The following is a 17,857-nucleotide window of genomic DNA, read 5'->3' on the forward strand; positions in this document are numbered from 1 at the left end:
CAATAGTAGTCTTGCTCACTCCTTTCTGAGGAAACAGAAGTCCTAAAATGCTCACCTTCTCCTTTCCCTACTCCACCTGGAAGCAGGTCCACATCCCAGAGCATATGCTTGAAGGCCTGGCGGAGCCAATCTTTCAAACAACCAGTCTGCTACCCAGACTGATCCTGCATTCCAAATCACATCTGCACTTGCTGATTCCCATAACACCCAACATCTCCCCAACTCTTTGACTTTTCTTATGATGTTTTCTTGGTCTGGAATAGGCTCTTCCTTCCCTTTCCAAACCACACTTCTGGAACCTTCTGGAAATCCTTTCCCACTTTCTCAGCTCCAATGCATCCTCATACATGGATCCCTCCGAAACAGCCTCTGCCTAGACCATAGTCACCAGCAGGTCCAAGCAACTTCTCCCTCTGGCTTCATGATAGCCAAATGCTATTTATAGCTCCACTACAGAACTCTTTTGCCTTGGATGATATTTGTTTATGTTCCTGTGTCTTTCATTGAATTGAAAGTATCTTAATAGCAGAGCCTATATGGTTTAATATTTTTTTTCTCTTATAGATTTTCAATGATTGGTGATTGGAACTTGCTTAAGTGCATGGAAAGTTCTGTACTTTGCTTCATAATTTGTTTGAAATGTCTACATCTCCTGCTTCCTTCATCTGGACTCTCCTATGTGTAATTTTTAGATTTTATATCTTTGTGTTTTAATTAAACTCTCTCAATTTACTTTTGGAAATAGGTATTGCATATTTTTAATTTATTTTATTGGCTTATAGCTTTGGACTTTTCATTGTGCCATCAATAATTTTGAGAAAAATGTCTCATAGTTCTTTAAAAAAAAATGATCTGTTTTAAAATGTACTTTAAATGTTAAGAAGAGAAAAGTCAACTTTCCTTTATGATATATAGAATGAATTAGTTCTGAGTCTCAAGGATACCTTTGCTATATACATGAATGCTCTTTTGTAAAAAATGAGTATAAATCATACAGAAAGAAATTAATATAAAATATGTATATAATTAGTATATAATATATAATGGATTATTACTAGTTCTTTTTCTGATAACAAGAGATAGTATGGCAAAGACTTCCAGGTTACTCCCAAAGTCCATCTTGCCTTTATTTCTTAGTAATAAAGACTCATTTTTTTTGGGGGGTGCATATTTCTGCCAAGTAAAAGATTACATTTCCCAGGTTCCCTTGCAGTAATTGTAGCTATATTATCAAGCTTTGGCCAATGGGATGTAGTGGTGCAACTATTCTTCTTCATATGGGGATGATGCTACTTCTTCCCTTTTACCCAATCTATTCCCTGGAATAGCACTTGTCTTGAACTATGAGAATCTTACTACACCCTAAGAGTGGTAGAGGAATAAGCTAGAAAGAGCCTGGGTACCTGATGATTTTGTGGATCCTCTTTACCTGTCCTAGACTACATAGTTTCAGGTAACTTTTAGATGAGAGGAAAATAAATTTCTCTCCATTTAAGCTAGTGTCATTTGGGGCTTAGCTCTTACATTAGCCAAGCCTTTTAAATCCTAACTAATAAAGATGATAAGATCTTATGAACGTATATAGGAGAGGGCAGGAAATGCTTTTTAAATTCCATTTTAAAAAATTCTAATCAGGGGCTGGGGTTGTGACTCAGTGGTAATGCGCTTGCCTTGAATGTGTGGGGCATAGAAATGAATAAATGAAGAGAAGATATTGTGCCCATCTACAACTAAAAATATTTTTAAAAATTTCAATCAGAACAGAAAAGCTAATTCAAAGGCAGCTTGGATCAAAGAATCGCATCTCATTGACAAAAGAAAAAGGGAGGGGAATGCCATGGAGTGAACTGAAAGCTTGACAGGAGCAGTGCCTGAGACACAGCTGACCCTAAACCCAGGTGACCAGACAGAGTGAAACAGACTGGGTAAGTTTTCACATCAGGACACACTGCAGCATTCTGAAAAAAAAATTCAGGTACTCCTGGTATAAGAAGATCCTAGAAATTCTCTAAAAGAAAAGATTGGAAATAAGCTATTACTCAGCCTAAGAAGTAAATATGAGACAGTGGAGAGTGACCAATAACGACTAAGATTTCGTGAAGATACTTGAACACAATCTTTTTTTTTTTTTCAAATTTGTTTTGTTTTGGGGCTGGGGGTGTAGCTCAGCAATAGAGCACTCTCCTAGCATGTGTGAGGCGCTGGGTTTCATCCTCAGCACCACATTAAAAAAAAAATAATAAAAATAAAGGTATGTGTTCAACAACAACTTAAAAAATTAAAATTATTTGCTTTGTTTTATATATTTTAATGTTTATAATTTTAATCTTCATGAGAGTGTTTATAAATGTATAGCATTTAAGAAAATCTTTATATGAAATATCCCCATACCCACCTAATTGACTGTATAATCATGTACTGATTTTTTAAATTTTTAATTTAAATTCCTGGAGAGACTTTTGCTGTCATTATTTCATTTGTTAAAAGTCCCTATAGTCCCCTGACAGGAGCTACAAAAATTGCAGGCAAAGTGCCAATAAGGGGATAATTAGCCTCTACAGGGCTGGTCTGGAAACTCTAAACCTATTAAGTAGTGATAAATATCAATCAATTCAATTGTTCTTTCTTTCTTTTCTTCTTTCCTTTCTTTCTTTCTAAAATTGTATTTATTTTAGAGTGCTGGATATTGAACTCAGGGTCTTGCAAGTGCTAAGCATGTACCCTATCACTGAACCACACCCATAGTCCAATGAACTCAGCTTTAATCCAAAAAACAGAATCCCTGACTTCCATCAGTCTTCTCCTATAGCTAGCTTTTCTTTACTGGGTGAAACACTTATTTCCATGTTTCCCCTAATGCAAAACTTCTGGAGGATTCTTCTCCTTTGGCTGTTCACATAGTCAGCAGTATTTTTAACTAGCCAGAAAATCCTCTGTCCAGAACCTGGCTGCTCTGTGTTCTTCCTTGATGAACTTCAATCCTGTAGCCTGTGATCCCTCACCCACCTGTGTGAATACAGCCCTGGGAACCACCCTGCCGGCGGATGGCTCAGTCCTCGAACACTCACCAGCACACTAAGCGTAAGCTCAATACCTTTCCCTTCCTGCTGTGGTTCTGACCTGCCCCATGGTCCAGTCCCATAAGTTCCAACCCTGGGAGCCTCTTGATCATTTATTTTGGTCTCTATTACTCTCACTTCAGATCCTTAGCTCATTCATGTCAACACTGCATATTTTTTCCTTATTGTTCTTTTCTTGTTTTTAAAAATTTTTTGGCATAGCATACCCTAATTCTAGGTAGCAATTTTTATATTAGCTTTATTGGAATAAGAAATGTACCACACATAATAAAAATTTATAGAATGAGATCTTATGTGTAACCGATGTGATTCTGCAATCTTTGTAATGTTTTGAATAACCAATAAAAAAATTTAAAAAATGACTATATTTTATCCAACTTTAGAATTTTGGTATCAGCTCTCTTGTGGTTAATATTTGCTTGGTGAAATTTTGTTTTCTATAATATTGCTTTAAACTTCCATCTCTCCTATACAGTATATACCTCAGTTATGATTAAAATATCTCATTGAATAGTGTTTGTATTTTAATTAATGTATTGTCTATACTTGTATTTATTGTGATTCCCAATATACTTAGGCTTATTTCTGTCATCTTTTGTTTGTATTTTCTATTAATAAGTTCTCTTTGCTTCTCCTCTACCTCTGTTGGATTGATCAAGATTACTTTATTCTTATTATTTCCCTCTGTGAGTCCTAAAATTATGCATTTTATTTTTTATTCTCTAGTGGCTATCCTCATATTTTCTAATATACTCATTTATATATTCTAACAAAATCAAAGTTATTTCCCACTTTTAGCTTGTTCGCAAATCAAATAAGGATCTCAGTTTGTTTACTCTCCATTTTATTTTAAATAGTTATTTTTTCTTTCTTATCACTGTACTCAATATTACATTATATTTACCACAATATTCTACCATTTCTGTACTCACTGTATCTTCTTGCATCTAATTCTTCTCTCCTGGGTTCATTTTTTTTTGAAGCAAGGATTTAGAACAGTAAAATTTCTTAGTTCTGGCATGTCTGAAAATATCTGTATTTTACTCTCATTATTAAATTGGAGTTCAGCAGGGCAGAGAATTCTAGGTCACAAAGATTTTACATTGGAACATTAATATTCTTATTTCATCTCAGTCTCTAGGGTGGAGACTATATGTATATTTCATTTTGAATAGTTTCTACTACTATGCCTTCAAGTATACTTATAATTTTCTCTTGTAACAGCTAATCTACCCTTAGTTCTATGCAGTTTTTAAAATTTTAATCTGAAGCATTGTAGTTTTCAACATGGACCTTTTAAAATATCTTCCATATCTCTATTCAGCTTTTTGAATGTATGGAGCACTGGAACTCTTTTTATGTTCATGCCTGCTAGTTCTAACATCTGTGTCAAATCTGGGTCAATTTCAATTTATCAGTTTTCCCCTTCATTACAGGTCATATTTTCCTGCTTCTTTGCGTGCATTGTAATTTTTACTGGATGTTAGACATTGTGAATTTTACCTTAGTGGATACTATATATTTTTGTGTTCTTGTTACCATACTTGAACTTTGTCCTGTGATACAGTTAAATTATCTTGAAATCATTTGACCCTATAAATCTTGTAGGCAGAACTAGAGCCATGTTCACATCAGGGTTTATTATTTTCTACTGCTAAAGTGAGACATCTCTGTGTACTCTGATGCCCCACATATGAGAGGATTTTGTTTGTTTTGTTTTTTTGTCTTGCTAGTGGGAATAGGAACTATACTCTTCCCAGAACTGAAATCTGGAAACTCAAAACAGTATGCTGGGCTCTTTGTAGGGCTTACTTTGTTATATTTTGCTCACTGTCTCTCTGGTATCACCCTGGTGTCTGATGTCCAATATCTTAAAAATTATTATTTCTTATATTGTGCTCATTTCAGAAAAATATTGTGGGCAAGGATCCTTGCTTCTCTGTCCTGGTCAGAAGGAGAAGCCTCACATCTTCCCTCCCAACTGCAACTTCCTCTCCTTTCCGTTGGCTTATTCAGGTGCTCATATAGGTTGAGCATCTCTAGAAATACTCAATGCTCCAAAATTGGAAAAGTTTTCAGCACCAACATAATATTCAAAGAGTTTTGGAGTTCAGATTTCAGAATTAAGGACACTTAACTGGTGAAGTCTATGTAAATATTCCCACGACCATCAAAAAAATAAAAAAAATAAAAAAAAAGAAAAGAAAAACAACTCCCCAAATCGGTAACACTTCTGTTTCCAAGCATTTTGGATAAGAGACACTCAATCTGTATTTTGACATTTCTTTAACCCTACAGGGATCTCTAGTTCTGGAAGCCCTTTACTTTCTCTAAATCTGTCAATCCTCTCCCTTCTGATGTATCTTAATGCCATGACCTATTACTTCAGTAATGTTCTTGCAATGTCCTAGACTCCCCTGTCTTGTCTGCTCATTTAATCCAGCTGATTACATTGAAGATGCTCAATACACTCTTTAATGAATGTATGAATAATGAATGCAAAAAAGGAACATATATTTAGTTAATTTCTAAGAGCCTCTTTGCCTATATTTCAAAGCTAAACAATTTTAAAAAATTAAAGTTTTATAATACTTCTGTATCTTTCATTAGTATAGATAATAATTATATATAAAGTTAGGTAATCCTTTATATATAAATATTTTTTTCCAATTTTACCTTACTTAGAATGTGTATTTATCAATTTTCCCCAGTAAAAACCATGGATCTATGGGTTACAACTAAGTCATTAACAGAAAAATATAATGTTTAAACAAAAAGGAAATTTAGAGAGAACTTGATATTACTTTCCAGTTTTACAGATGAGAAAATAGGTTTTGAGAAAATAAATGATTTGGTGAAAATATTTTTCAAAGTTCAAATAGTTTTTCAATGGCAGAATTGGGATTAAAACCAAAATTCCTGATTCTAACACAGTGTTTTTGCACACCACTGCCTAGATCTGTTTGTGTTCAGTACTCTGTATGTGCAGACAATTTGTGCTTTCCACTAGAACTTAACCTGACTTCCCAGTGATGCCATTAGCTCATCAATGATGGAGCAATCCTGGATGGAGTTATTTCTAGAGCAAGGCCATGTAATCTGACAGCATGAATTACAACAGGAGCAGCATAGCATTTGGTTATGTCCTTACACTTAGGTTAAACATCCTTTGAAACATAGGTCAGTAACTTTGCTATAGGAGATTCAGTAAGTTCATATCCCTACTGTGTAGCATCTAATGTGTAGAATCTTAGGCTAATAATAATAACTCTGCAGATTAACACATGGATAGTATAATAAATTCAGCTGAGATACAGAAAACATTACACCCTAAAAATTTGTTCCCTAAATATGGTAAAAGTTGCAAGATGAATGAGAAACTTTCTTATCTGACCAGACAATAACATTAGTCTGACCCACTACATATAGGACTTAATATTCATGGTTAGTGGAGATTGGAACAGTAGGGGTAAGAGAAAACAATACTAAATGTGAATGTCACTTCAATGTACAAGTTTGAAATTCACACACACACACATATGTGCACACATGTGCGTGTGCACATGCACACACATCTGTTGAGCTGAGCCAAAATTTGAATTCCTGTTTGAATTAAGAGCCAAAATGTAAATACTGAGTTGGAGCCAAATGTACACAATTTGCAAATATGACTTGGGCTAAGGTGGTCATTCTGATGTTTACCCAATGTTCCCAGCTCTGCACCTTCTAGATACATAACTCCATAGTTTTTCCGTTTCCTTGTGATTGAAAGGGCTATGTGATCCATTCTGGTCACTGATGTTAAGTCGCCTGGAGCATTTAATTGTGAGTGCAAGAATCTTCAGAATTTTCTTTCTATCTGGGATGGCAACTGGCAACTTTAAAATTGGTCCATCAGCCCAAGTCCCCAATTGTCTACAATGAACAGAGCCCCTGAGTGAAACTTTATGAACATGTGACATTAGCAAGAAATAAGTCCTGGGTTGGGGTTGGGGCTCAGTGGTAGTGCACTTGCCTAGCATGTGTGAGGCACTGGGTTCGATTCCTAGCACTGCATATAAATAAATGAATAAAATAAAGGTCCATCAACATTTAAAGAAAAAAAAAAGAAATAAGTCCTTATTGTTTTAAGTCACCAAAATTTTAGAGTTGTTTATTATCACAGCCTAACCTAGCTTATCTGGCAGATACATGTGCTCTGAATCTCTTCTCTGGATGAGTCTTGGGGATGAGTATTGGTTGAGGTCCAAAAACATTGAAAGAATGGCAAGAAACGATACAGCTAAGAAAGGGAGGGAGAAGAAATGGACCCATACTAAGGTACAAACTGAATGTGATTTTGGAAGACTTAGTGGATTTTCTTGTTGTTGCTGTTACTATTACTGCCATGATTATTAGTATTAGCATTTAAAAAAATAATCTGAAGATTATTGCCATTGTGTGTAATGACTCATCCTTGATGGTGTGTAGAGATACAGAGGGAAGAGAGATCATTCTAGTATTTAGACCACTCTGGTTAATGCAATAGCTATTCTTATCCTACCTAGTGTAAGTTTATTCGTCTGAGTATTTATATTTTCTGTCTCCCAATGGACTACACAATTCTTCTAGTTAATTATATATTTTATATTTTTTGGTGTACTTTTTGGGACAGTCCTGAAGCATAATAAAATCAAACTAAAGGCCAGCTTCACTTGCTATCAGGGAACTGGCATCAGAATCCACTGTTGACCATCTCTTGGGCTGACTCACAATAGATGGATCAATTCTCATCTTTTCATCCCCTGCAGCTTCCGGAATATTTAATGAGAATCATAAGCATGAGGGTGGGGTACAGCAGAGAGGATAAGTGCATTTTCAATCAACACTGTCTTTGGAACTTAGGTCCTTCTCATTGGCAATCGACTCAGTGAAGCAAATCAAATGAGAGACATTTTTCAAATGTGACTTCTCATAACAGTTGTTTAGTTGTTGTTTTTTTTTTTTTTGGGGGGGGGGCATGTGCTCTGTTTGGTTGATTTTCCTGTTCATTGCTCCTGGCCTCTGGTGCTTTTATTTATTCAATCTTCTCATTTTCTATTCTTAATTAGAAATAATCCATAGAACCTCAGAAGTCAAGAATATATTTAAAAACTCATGGATGGGTAATAGAAATACAATGTGTTGAGAGAAGGAGCTGGAACTTCAGAGAATTCTTTGAATTGTCACTGACACAACCATACTGTAGTTTTCCATACCTGAATGTGCACCTGGGTATCCACTCTCTGCTTGGTCCTTTGATTATGGATCCTTTGATGAGAATGTCTTTGCTAGGTTTTCAATTGCCTTTCCTATTTACCTTTCCTGGCTCTTCATCCTAGGTTTTAGCTTTACACATCAGATCATGCATCAAATGTGTCTTCTACTCTTATATTATCTGGAATTCAAGGAGCATGATACTTGCTCTTCCCAGGTAGGACATTATTCTGTAGAACTCCTTCTTACACCTCAGTAGTGCAACAGAGGCACTTACCTACTGATTGGACTAAAGATGGAGAATATACCTCTCTGTATTTATTCACACTAAAGAGTCTATACATACTATGCAATTGCACTTACTGTGTATCAAGCACTAATATAGGCATTGGGGATATAACAGTGAAAAAAGGAGACAAAACTGCTCTCACAAAACTTAAATGGTAGCAATCACCAATCTGATTACTGGCATAATATGACACGGATCCTATAAGACTACTCTCATTCTTCATCCAAGTAATGATTGACCTCTGCATGTAAGTTTTAAAGTTTTTGTGTTTCACAGATGAGGTCTGAGTCATGTTCAAAATTAAATTTTTATCAGGATAAACTAAAAAAAAAAAAAAGGTAGTATATTAGGTATGGTTAGAAAATCCCTGCTGAGCACATGAAAATAGAAAATAACCAAATGTCACATTCAATTCCTCACAGCCACAAGAAGAATGTGATTTTTTGTTGCCATTATACAACTTGAATCTGGTACCGGACCTGAATTGAGATGAACTTGCCCCATACAGCCCTTAACTGGAGAGGCTAACCAATGTCATACCCCTCCTGGCAGAAAACTCTCTGGTCTTAGTCTTGCAATGTGTCTTGCTAGATTCAGGGCTTAGTACTAGATGGGACCTGTCACACCATGAATGGGAGCAAGTCTGTACGTTCTGCTACCCTGAGCTCCCCCAGTCATTTGGCTCCAACCTCAAAATCTTGTCTCATGGGCATAAACTGATATATCTGGGAGGAAAAAGCCAGATTCTCCTTAACTCCCAAGACTGTTGCACATAATGAGTTCTAAGTGGGGTTTGGGGAGAAGTAATGGAAAAACTACACTTATACCACAACTGGGAAGGAGTACGCCATTTTCCTGCTGCTAGGGACCCTAAGCTAGATTGAGAATATCTATTACTTGAGCCTAAGGAACAGATTCTATATGAATTATGATCCACAACTCTAGCATGAATTCCTGCACCTCTTTACCAGGTCTCCTAGGACCCTGTCCTCTTTGTGATAAAGCAAAACAGGACATTCTCTGTCTCTGTTCTGGTGACTAGGGTGGGTCTCCGAGCAGGCATCTTGGAAACTCTGTTTTCTGCTGTGGTTGAAACTTTTATCAAGCTAGCCTGCAGGGGCCCTGCAGTCTACTGGGAGTTAAGGGATATAACCAAAAGGAATATTTTAAACCTACTAAGGACAAAACAAATACTTTATGACACTGTGGTGCCCTTCTGAGCTTCTAGAGATGTAGGACTGGATATTCCATGAACTCTTGGTTCCCATATTCAAAGAGAATGTGAACCAAAACTTGATTTATTTTCAATGATCTCCTCATATGAACTTAAACGAGATGGAAGCCACACCTTAGGTGAGGTCCTCAACACTCTGGATGGAATCTAGGTTCCTTTCACCTGGTGGAGGCTGGGAGAGCAGTCTGAAGTTCCCACTTGACTTCCAGGGCACTGTCTTGTCTCCAATGGAGTCATGAAGGCTAGAGAGAGGCCATCTTACCACCGAGCTCTTGCCTGCTCCTAGATTCCCCTAGATTTGTAGTACTGAAAATCAAATACAGGCCTTGAGCATGCTAGGCAAGTGCTCCACTCTTGAGTTACACCCCAACCCTCCTAGACAAAACTGTTTTTCCCTAAGTCTTCATGCTTTGGGGGGGGGGGAGATAATAATGAAGAGAGATTTCTAAAACCTTGTGTGTGCTTCTAGAAAAACCCTCATCTCTTCCTCTCCTCCAACACCCGCAGCCTCCTTACCAACTATCCACCTTGAGACCATCTGGGCTAATTTCATTATCCCTGGTCCTTGATTGTGTCAGTCACCAGAATTCAGGTCTTCCCTCCACCCCTTGTCTTCTCCACCACACTTCCTACCTCAATTTTCAGCTGTATTTTTCTCTACAATATGTGTCTCCACCTGACATTTTACATATTTTACCTAGGCATAGTCCAACCAGAGTGTCAGTATCATGAGGGCAGGGATTCTTATCTTTTTTTTTTTGAGGGGGTGTTTTTGCTACTAGAATAGTACCTGGCATATGGTAGGTATTTAATAACTATTTGTTGGATAAATAAATGAATGAACAAATTAGATACCCAGTACTTCTTGAGAATCACTAATTATTAACAAAACTCATTATCTTTTTTTTTTATGGACAAATGACTCCCTCATGTTAGCCATTCCCATAGTCTCTTGATAATTTTGGGACTCTCCAGAATCCGTCATTATACTACTTTGAGCATAATCCTTGACACTCCTCCTTTGAGTCTTTTACCAAAGAAACTGTATCCAATGTCATATTGGTGCTCTCCTCTCTCAGCCTTTCATACTCCCCCCTCCACCACTCCTAGTATATTCTTTTATGAAATATTTAATCCAGAAGAAATCAGTTACCTAGATTTATAAGGTCTGTGGCATGATAGAAAACTGGCTGTGGGGATGGCCAAAGTGTTCACATTTGCAACACCATCGTACAATACATTGGGCTGATAACTGTCTCACTTTAATTTCTGAACTACTCACTGCTCAGACACCAGAAATGCTGGTTTGATGGCATCTCTTAGATCTATGTACCTGTCTGTCTAGTCCTATAAGCAGTCTTGCTAGATCATTAAAGTGGGATGCCATCCTTTTTTTTTTAATGCAACACCAACCAATCACTTGTAAGCTGTAAGGTCCCCCTCTATAATGACCTATTTTATCACCAAGCCTGCCCATGTAGCCTTGCAAAGTGGACACACAGTACCTAGACCATCTGTGACTGCCTGGTTTTGAGGCTTATGACCTACAGCTCTCTAACTATTTTGTTGACTTGACAGTTCCAGAAATACTAAAGAATAAAGCAATATGTCAAGATCTTCAATACCAAAGGAGAACATAGGAAGAGTCTGAGAAGGATAAAACCTTCCATTTCCATTGCTCATTTCTAGTTGGCAGTGGAGAAAATCAACTGTATAAATCTGTTTTATCACAAGCTCACTCCTTTCAGGGTCAAGATGCTCGCTCACGCAAGTCCTCATGAATCTATGAGATACCAGAGCAACATGTAGACTGCCATATGTGTACGCAACACTCAGAGTGGGTGCCACACTAATGAAAGCTAAACTCTAATTCTATATCAACTGTTTCAATCTCCACCCACCCAGGTACATCCCTTTGCCCTGATGAATGCCCTAACCACCATCCAGAAGGACCCAGAAGAACCCAAAACTCCACATTATGTTCAGATACAAGGACTCTTAAAAGGTCACCATTGACAGGCAACAGAATCCTTGGACATCCTTACAAATAGAGAAACACTCTTTATTTGACCATCCTAGAAAGGCAGATAGCATAGAAAATCCCTCCCCTCTCAGTGCTATTTCTGACCCACTAAATTCTCCCTGTGGCTTCTAATGACCACAATTATGTACAGTGGGCATGGCTAGATTGTCATGCATGCCACTGGAGCATCTTTGATGGACACTAATGAGCTGGGAGATAGCACTCACACTGCAGAGACTCCCCCCAGGGTAGGACAGGTTTGCAGAACTGGTGGAGACAGGTTTCAAACGACAGATGCATGAACCAGCTGCATGTCTTCCCTGACTCCCTGACTTGAGATTCCACTGGTCATGAAGCCCAGTCTAAAGAAGAGCAGTGTCAGAGGCCAGGCAGGCCCTTGAGCTTCTGAGACCATGAAAGTGGCTACATTTGGATGGCCCAATGTCAACAGAAGGAAGAGATGTTAGTGCTCACCAGAATGATAATCTTACCCTTCACTTCCAGCTGCACATTGAGTTTTCTAAACTTGACTAGATTATGAATTTGGAATGGATCTAAAGGACTTCCTTCTTCAGTAAGTCTTTTTGACACCTCTCCTGTGCACATGTAGTTGTGTACACATACCACACGTGCACACACAAATCTGCCCCTGTTCTTGGATGATGGTCTGAGAACCCTCCCATGGACACACTGGCACCACCTGCCCTAGTTCACTCCTCTGCATTTCACGCGCTCTCCTCCAGCCCAACCTGTTTTCTGACACGCTCAGTCCCTGTGCCACAGCTGGCACGAACTGTTTTTTAAAAGGAATGCTTGTTTCCACAGCACATTTTGGAGGCTAAAGCCCAGCAAACACACATTCACACTGGATCTTTCACCAATATGGAGTTTCTAATCACCAAGCTCTGTGACCCATATATATTCAACTCTCCAAGGCCCTGTGTGGAATAGCTACAGCAGATGGTAAATCCTGTACTGTTCCCTGCTTACCGCACTCATGGGCTGCTGACACAACTCTCTGCAGGTGCCCACAGCTCCAGGCTAGTGTTCCTTCCTCACCCCACCTTTTTCTCCCCCACATATTTTCTTTCCTACTGGTGTCTCCATGTTAAAGCTGAAATAACTCATCGATTATTCTCGGTTGGGCATACCGTGAATACAGAGAATGAAAATAGCAAGCAGCTCCCGTGGGACTATCACCCTCATCTAGAATATACCCGACTGTTGATTATTCTATGGGATTTAGAGAGTGACTCTATCATATGATCCGTTCTTTGAGGATAGGATCATCTCTAACCCATTTTTGTAGGCTGTTTAGTGGCTCTTATGGGGTATGATATATAATAAGTGCTTAATAAATGGTTACTGAATAAATGAGTGGTCCCAGTGGCCATATGGGAGGAAGAAGATGTAAGAATATCAGTGAGCTAGAGGACAGATGAGGGAAATTCTAGAAATTAAACTTCTAAAACCTTGGGCTCCTGGATGGTCAAAGGCCATATGGAAGTTAAAGAGAGACACCTCCTCGTGACCCACAGGGTCATTGTATGTGAGATTCAATGGGACACTCCATTCTCTCACCACCAGTCAGTGCAAAAGTGGAGAAAATGACCAGAAGGCAAAGTACTGGGATTTTTATCCTTTGCTTCCTTTTTGGAGGAAAAAGGGGAGAGAATGATAGATTTTAATACCTGAGAATGTGATTTATCAGCCATCAGATTTAACAAAATTGACTCTCATTTTGCTGTGTGCCTTCAGTGAAACAGAAAACTTTCAATTATCTCTACTAATGGAATGGAAGTAATGGTACATGTAATCAAAATGCCATTTCTCTTTGACTTGGGAAAGTATTATGTGTGCTTTTCCCCCAGCAGGTTTGCTTTGATAATGATTAGTTCTAGCTTGGGTTAATAATAAAATGCTTTAGCATTTTCTCTGTATAATACCTGGTAGGAGAAGAGGAAAAATGTGTTTTGGGCAGAGGAAACTCATGCAAGGCTGAAACTTCCCATGGTCATGATACCTTACTTGTGGCAAGTGGGGTTCTGAACAGAACAAAAGGCAAAGTACGACTATATGTTCTGGATCTTAAGGACCCAGGGTTGATGCCCCAGGACAATGCTGTTGCTGGTTATGAAAAGGGCTAAGGGAGGCAGAACACTGGACTAGAGGGAGGAGACTATGGTTCTTATACTTGATAGCCCAAGGGAGGCCACATAGTTCCTTTGCATCTCAACTCTCTTATCTGTGAAATGTAATCATGACATCTGTTCTGTCTACCTAATAGTTTAACTGGTTGGGAGGTAGTAGGCAGAGGGCTTGTGAAAGCATTCAGTTATAAAAATGCAAAGCGTTGGCAGATGAGCAATGACACACTCTCAGCACTTCCTTTTCTGGCCTGAACTCCTCAATACTTGGAGTCTTGGGCTGTGGCTTTTGAAACTTATTCTATTAAAAAATTTGTTCCATTCCTTGAGGATTCTGCTTTTTGAGAACAGCTACTTTGATAATGTCTATGCATCCCAATCAATGAGCACATTCTTTCTCATGTGATAGTTTCATTTTAACAGGAACTTTCTATTTATAATTACTTAGTCTTTCTCAAAGTGTGGTCCCTGAACCAGCAGACTCAGTATTACCTGTGAATTTGTTAGAAATGTAAATCTGTGTGTCCAACCCAGTCCTGATGAATTGCAAACTCTGGAGTGAGGCCCAACAATATGTTTTGACAAGCTCTCTAGTTGATTCTGATGTATATCCACCTTAGGGAACCACTGCTGTATCCCAGAGGAGAAAAATGAAAGGTAGAAATTGGGCACTGGGACGTGCCATAGGAGTTGGCTTGGGGACTTCTGAAATCACACTATACAGCAGGCTATTTAGAGCTGGTCTCAAAGTGACATGTTAAACCATGTTAAATTCACTGTCACACTTATAAAAGGGAATATATTTATAATAGATTCATTCACATATTATACATAATACATATAGGTATGCATTTTTATGTGTACATGTTGTGTATATAAAGATGACTCAGTACGTCATTTTCTCAGGTCTTTCTCCTAACTGCCTTTACTTAAAAATGCATCCTGAACTCTAACACGTCCCACCTTTCTTCCTTATTTTTCTTTGCAGCATTTATCCCCTTCTAATATGCTGTGTGATTTACTTATTTACTCTATTTATTGTCTGTTTCTTCAAACGAGAAGGTATGCTCCCTGAGGACACTGTGTCTTATTCACTGCTGTGTCCCTAGCTCTGAGAACTGTGCCCTGGCATTGAGTATGCACTCAATACATATTTGTTGAATTAATGAGAATGAGCAACTGCTGGATCTGGAAGATGGGAAAATACTGGGGTTGGACCAAAACACTAAAACACCTGTATGCCTCCTTAACAAGCAATGTCACTTAACAGGGGAACCTTGCCTTTCTCTCTTTTCCTGCTTTGGGCTCTGAGATAAGTCTGCAAACAAGTCTTTGGTCAGTATCATCCTCGGGGATTAAGCTTACTGTACTGTTTATCATTTCAAAATGTACTCTCTTGGTTTTGCTACAAGCAGGATAGTGTCTTGATTGATTGATATATTGGCTGGGGTCAAGGGGTAGCCTATAGCCATATGATCTTAGGCATACTGCTTGAGCAAATAGTATCTCTGGGTCTCAACTTCATCTCAAAGATCTCAAGATCCCTTCCAATTGTTGTTATATATTCATTTGTGTGTTACTTGATTAATGTCTGTCTCCTTTACTGGTGAGCTCCATGAGAACAGGGTCTGTTGGCTCATTTACTTCAAAATTCCCAGCATTTGATGAATACATGCTGAGCAAACAAATCCCTATGGAAACCAACTGGTGATTTCAGCCTCATCAGGCTGTGCTCTTCACAACAAAGTCCAAGGTACGGGGATGTATGTTGCAAAGATCTCGGCCTGAAAAAGCTCTTCACTCACACAGGGAAGAGCAGGAGGCTGGTCTGCACCCTGAGGGCACAGAGAAGCTGCAAGGCTCACTGATATGGACAGTGGTGGGAGGTGTGCAAGGGCTAGCCTGGGCACCTGGGCCACCAGCCTGGTGGTTTGGAAAAGCATGAATTTGAGGATGACAGATGTGATCTGCTATATTCTAGCTTCAAGTTATTTACTTCTCTCAGCCTCTTCATTTGGAAAATGGAGACAACACCACCTGCCTTTTTGGACAGTTGTGAAAAATAGGAGGAGTTTATCAAGTGCCTTCCTAGCATCTGGCGTGAGAAAGGTGCTCAGGAAATGGAAGCCTCCATGTCTGGTTCCGCGTTCCATCCTACATTTATGAGATCTTCAGGCCACAAGGTTTCTAATAACACCTTCTTTACCACAGAATTGACCTGAGTTTCTTAGCTCATGAGAGTTCCCTTGTGGGTCTTGGCTGAAGGGATATATGGATTGGGGTCAAAGTGCTTCTCAAAATATCTACTTTTGGAAATATGTCAGTTTGACTAATGAGATTTGTAAACTTGCGATGGCTTGATATCAAAAAGATCCAATTTTGAAAACAAAAATTCATAATTATTTGAAGGTGCTGAAACCTGTCACTGCACAGAACAAATTTGAGCTTGGCCCTCTCTTTCTGGCTGCCTGACTCTCCTCAAACCTTGCTTCCTCTCTGCCTCCCTGACAGAGTGAATTCTACTCCAGTTCCTGCCCTACCCCCTTGGCTTCCCGGCCCCCGACCCCTCACTCATCTACATATGATCATCTTTATTCTGGAAAACAAATTCTGTTGCTAGGCAACTGGAAGACAAAATCACTGTGGTTGATATGATCCTTATTAGTGACTGCAATTGCAGTGGTGCCGCCATCATGCCAGACACATGCTCAATGCATCTGTCCCCAGCTTGACAGATCTTTCCGGAAAGTGGGATGGGGTAGATTCTTGGCAGAGATTAAAGGCCTCAGCACTCAACAGAAAGTATTTTATAAATCACTGTATATCAAGAGCCTGCTTTAGAATCATTTTATTAGAACACATTCAAGAAAGTGACATACGGGGAAAAAAAAAGACAGCAGCAATTCTCGGTCATGCAAATGCCCGTGTTAAGGTTCTCCATTGGATTTATATTCAAGTACAAAGACAATCCTTTCCTGAGCCAGGTGCAATTCCAGAGAATGACACTTTGCATTGAGAGCACGTATCCTTCGCAAAGTTCAGAACACTGAACAAGTCACAGCCTCACAATAAGATTGTGAGATACATAAAGTGTAAACTTTTAAGGACCCTTTACCCTGCCCTCCCCCATCACCCAGCCTGGGAAAGGGAGCCCAACTTCAGGACCTCTTAGAAACAAGATTTAGTCTATTGAAAATAAAGCAGTGGGCCTTAAAAAAAAGGTTATAAAATGAGTATATATATGAAATGAACTCATCTCTGCCTCTTGGCTTGGTGTGGGGTTTCTGTGAAACTCTGTTAGGGGTTGGGGTTCTCTCTCTTGAGTGTCATGGAAGACTTTAAAAAAATTTTTATTATGAAAAATTGCAAACACATACAAAAGTGGGAAGAATGGTGTCATGAACCCATCATCTAGTTTTGACGATTATTAACATGTGGCCATTTTGTTTCATTTACATCTTCTCACACTTCCCACCCACCCCCCAAACAGGTATCCTGAAGAAAATGAAGGCTGGAGGGTGGTCTCTGCCCTAGAGCCCTCAGAAGGGAGTGAGGGAAGGAGGAGCCAGAAAACATGACCAAATCTGGGGATGTTGAAGCAAGTAGCAATCTGGTTGGGGAAGTGGCTGCTGGCAACGTTTGGGAAAGGCTATAGTTAACCCCTGCCTTGTCTCCCATAAACCATCTCCGCTTCCTCCCTTGTTCTCATGACATGGGGGAGGCAAGCTAGATTAAAATGATGTTTTACCAAATTGGGAGCCACTGTTCATAGAAAAGTTCCACCTGGAAAAAAACTCCAGAGACAAGTGTGTCCCTCTAGTTAACCTGTCCATTCGTGCTGCAGACCTT

The 17,857-nt window shown here is 39.0% G+C and overlaps 1 protein-coding gene across 7 annotated transcripts in view; it reads right to left on the minus strand.

Annotated features, from left to right (window-relative positions):
• The window catches only part of Kalrn (kalirin RhoGEF kinase), a 627,901-nt gene that overhangs the window by 159,667 nt on the left and 450,377 nt on the right, over nt 1-17,857 (minus strand). The gene's annotated exons all lie outside the window — the stretch shown is intronic.

Source organism: Callospermophilus lateralis, chromosome 10, assembly GCF_048772815.1.
Source record: "Callospermophilus lateralis isolate mCalLat2 chromosome 10, mCalLat2.hap1, whole genome shotgun sequence".
NCBI classification, from domain to species: Eukaryota; Metazoa; Chordata; class Mammalia; order Rodentia; family Sciuridae; genus Callospermophilus; species Callospermophilus lateralis.